The sequence below is a fragment of the Felis catus genome, chromosome B1, assembly GCF_018350175.1.
Source record: "Felis catus isolate Fca126 chromosome B1, F.catus_Fca126_mat1.0, whole genome shotgun sequence".
Classification (NCBI taxonomy): Eukaryota; Metazoa; Chordata; class Mammalia; order Carnivora; family Felidae; genus Felis; species Felis catus.
In genome coordinates, this window is record NC_058371.1 from 194,278,201 (window position 1) to 194,281,983 (window position 3,783).

Sequence of the window (3,783 nt, forward strand, 5' to 3'; positions counted from 1 at the left end):
TAGAAACCATTCGTCCAAATGTAAATATTATTTCAGCTCAAACTTGTTGAGAACAAACAATTTTCGGTGACACGATCCACTTTGAAACACTTTCTGGTGGACCTGTGGTATACACACCCAATTTGCTTCCCTTGTATGTAATTATCTCCTCAAGCTTCTGCTAGCATTTTCTGAAATGTTAATGGCATGACATTAAATTCTAGCTCATTTCAGAGCTCCTGTTTTCCTCTAAAATTTTTTTCTCAGGGAATCTTAAAAAAAAAAATAGGTCGACCGATAGGTAGGTAAAATAGAAGAGCATTGATTGTCCCTCTTCAAATAATTGCCCTCCAAAATGCAAAATACTGACATGACAGCACAAAGGGGAGATTAAGGTTCAAAGCATTCAGATGAACATGAAATTTAGAGATTTTTAATCTTTGAATCTTATCCTTGGATGGGATCCTCACCATCTCCTGGTCTCATCCATCATACACGGTGGGGGTTCCTGTCCTGGAAACGACGATAGTAGAATGTCCAGGCATTTATATCCAGGTCAACCTAAAGAGAGCATAAGGGATTCTTCAGAAAAGGTGGGGGCCCTACAGGTTATGTTCTCCCTAAAACCTCCCTGGAGTGTCCCTCCCTATCAGGTGGAGACGGTGATTCTCTCTCCTTGCTTCCAAGTGGTCCACATTCCTTTCCCCATCATTTTCCATTTACTGTCCTTCCTTAGTTATCTGTCTCCCCCCGGTAGACCACAGGCTCCCAGAAGTGAGGGACTGGGATTCATTTGCCTCAGCAGCGTGACTGTATTGGCCTTCTAACTTGTTTTTCTGACTTGACCTCATCTGTACACCATCCTCCCCAAGGAAGCCAAGGAAGCCTTTAAGATGTAAATCAGATCAGTCCTTCCCCTACTTAAAACCCTTCCCTGAGTACTCTCATTCTCTGGAGAAGTCCAAACTCCTTCAGGAGGTGTAGGGGGCCTTTCATTGTCTGGACCTGGCTTAGTTCTCCAACCTCATCCGCACCCGTCCTCTCTCCATAGGGGGAGCTCCACCCACCAGTGAGCCACAGTAACTCCCTGAATACATCCTACCCTCTCACATGATAAGAGCAACTGCTATTTACTGAGCATTTGCTATCCGCCAGGTACTTTCTCTTGCTCAATCTGCGTTCTTTTTTTTTTTTTTCTTTTTAAGTTTATTTATTTATTTTGAGAGAGGACGAGTGGGGAGGAGCAGAGAGAGAGACAGACAGACAGACAGACGGAATCCAAAGCAGGCTCTGGACTGTCAGCTCAGAGATGGACGTGGGGCTCGAACGCACAAACTGGTGAGATCATGACCTGAGCTGAAATCAAGAGTCGGCCACTTAACAGACTGAGCCACCCTGGCGCCCTGGATTCTTAATCGACACCGTAGCAACCCCATGTGATAGTATTATCCCCTTCTACAGATGAGAAACCTGACCTCTGAAAAGGAAAGGAAATTAGCTCCTGGCCAGACAGTAAAAGGCCATTAAAGGGTTAGAAGCAGGCCTTTGACTCCAGGGCCGGAGATTTTTGCCCACCATGTTCTGTCGAAGATGTGACTCTCAGGTGGAAAGAACTTACTTCCAGCTGAGACGTGACTGTGCCCAGAGAGATAAGCGACTGCCTAAGAGATCTGCTAACTGTCCCACCCAAAGGAGATTTCAAGGGTGCTGTAGGAAGTCAGAGCAGCACAGCACTTTCAATTGCAAGGGTCCATTGTTACATTCAGAGGATAAAGAGGACTTGCACGGTAGAGAGAAAAAGAGAGGCTGTTCTGAGCAGGGGCATCACCCGAGGAGGGCTCGCAGAGGGGAAGGCCCCAAGTATGTCGGGGGTGAAGCAGAGAAGGGCTCCCTCTGGCCAAAGTATAGAATCTGGGGAAATGTGGAATGGGCCAGGAACGAGGGGACAGGTCAGCTACACGAGGCTCCCCAAAGCTGGGCTGAGAAGCTGAGGCTGACCTGGTGGGCCATCTGAGAGATACTGATCACCTTCTGGCAAAGAGCTGCTCTGATCCCGTGTTGTTTCGGGCGGGAAAACAATATAAAATCTAGGGTGGGTGAACAGGGGGAAGGAGCAAGTCACGAAGGCCCCGTGACAATGCTTTTGCAACAGTTCTGACAAGAGCAGGAGCTCTGTAATTGCAAAGCAAAGGCCTGGTCCCACAGGTATTTAAAGCCACCTGGTCTATAATTTACGTTTTCATGACATTGCTGATTTTGCTGCTACTGATGTCTGGGGACCTCTGAGGCACTTTCCGGTCACCCCCTGGGTGGCCAGAGGCCTGTGTGTGGCACTTAAAGATCCCTCTGTTAGGGTCAAGAGCCCTGGGGTCTCAGGCCGGGCCCTGCCCCACTGGTGGGATAGTCTTAGGCAACTTTTGCAGCTTCCTGGGCTTTTTCCATGTTTGTCCCACCCAACGACGGGCTCGTCTAACGCCTCAATCACACAAGAGTTTTGATAACATGGAAATACTCTCCCAGGACGTTTGCAGTGCCTACCGTGTGCACAGCACCGTGGGTAATACCGGAATAAGATCCGGCCACTTGTCACCGCTTCTGCCCGAGTTTAAACGGTGTGCATATATAATAAAGGCCTTTTGAAAGCAAGCAGGCGAGAGAGGGGCATCTGATGAGTAACGAGGCCAACAGCGGGGTGAGTCAGTTTACATGAAAGCAACTGACAGAGCCCTGTCTCTGTTGATTTGCAGTTTGGGTCCTTTGCACCAGAACATTTAACCTGTTCTAAACAAGTCAGAGGCTTTCATAGCTTTTAGCCAGGAAGAAAAGGAATCAGACCCCACTGTTGGAAGACTTGATCAAAGTGGACCTGGGAGCACAAAGCAAATGCGTAGTAGGACCTAACCGAATACAATCGGAATCAGTCTAAGAAAATTCATCGCTTTTTTTTTTTTTTTTAACAGGCATTCATTCACTTATTTACTCAACGTTTTATGAGCAGCCACTCACTATGCGGGTTTCCTTGATTGTTGAATTGCACAGACTGTCAGCTCCTTGGGAGGAAATATATCTTGTCCACCCATGGGTCAGCAGGGCTGTCTTGGAGCAGTACCTCTCCGGCACAAGGCCACCCCGCTGAGTGGGTCGGCGCTGGAATCCAGCCTCTCTGCTCTGCTTGTTCAGAGCTGCTGGAGCCTGGAGGCCTTCGTTCTTAATGAGCACAAAGGTCCTGTCTGGGTGCTAAGCCGCCGCCTGAGGAACTGTGTGTTCCCAGAGGAAGCCTCTTTTCTAATGATGCAGGGCGGAGGGACAGTTTTCTTCTTCCCATATGTGTGTTCTTTATGCGATCAGAAGCCATCTCTGCTATGGGTCTGATGTAGCACTATACCCTAGCGCTGTTGTTGGTTTTTTTTAAGACATCTATTGGGGGCCGTGTACTGGGTGTGGCGTTCAGTCCTGCCCCATCGCTCAAAGATAAATAGGGCAAAACGCTGACTTCCAGTCTCGTGAGTCATATGGTAAGTGTCTGATAAAGACACACGTGCAGTGAGAAGGGGTGCCTTCCTCATGCTGGGTAGTTAGGGATGCCTTTCAGGAGGTACCTCCTGGTTACGTTTTGAAAGATGAGTAGGGTTGGCCTCGGAGTCGAAGCGTGGGAACATATTCCAGCTCAAGACCAGAGACCTGCCCAGACATGATGAAAGGTGGGGAGTGTGAGATCGTGTGGGTGTGCGAGGAACCCAGGTCTGTAGCCTTTTAGATATAGGTGAGATGCCTTCTTCCCCAGGAGGGCTTCCAGAATTCCTG

The 3,783-nt window shown here is 48.5% G+C and overlaps 1 long non-coding RNA gene across 1 annotated transcript; it reads right to left on the reverse strand.

Annotated features, from left to right (window-relative positions):
* Positions 1-396: 396 nt before the first annotated feature.
* Positions 397-3,251, reverse strand: LOC111560206. Its single transcript, XR_002741949.2, has 2 exons — positions 2,986-3,251; positions 397-540 (listed from the first exon to the last, which is right to left on the reverse strand). It is a non-coding gene; the product is annotated as an uncharacterized LOC111560206 (long non-coding RNA).
* Between the last annotated feature and the right edge of the window lie 532 nt (positions 3,252-3,783).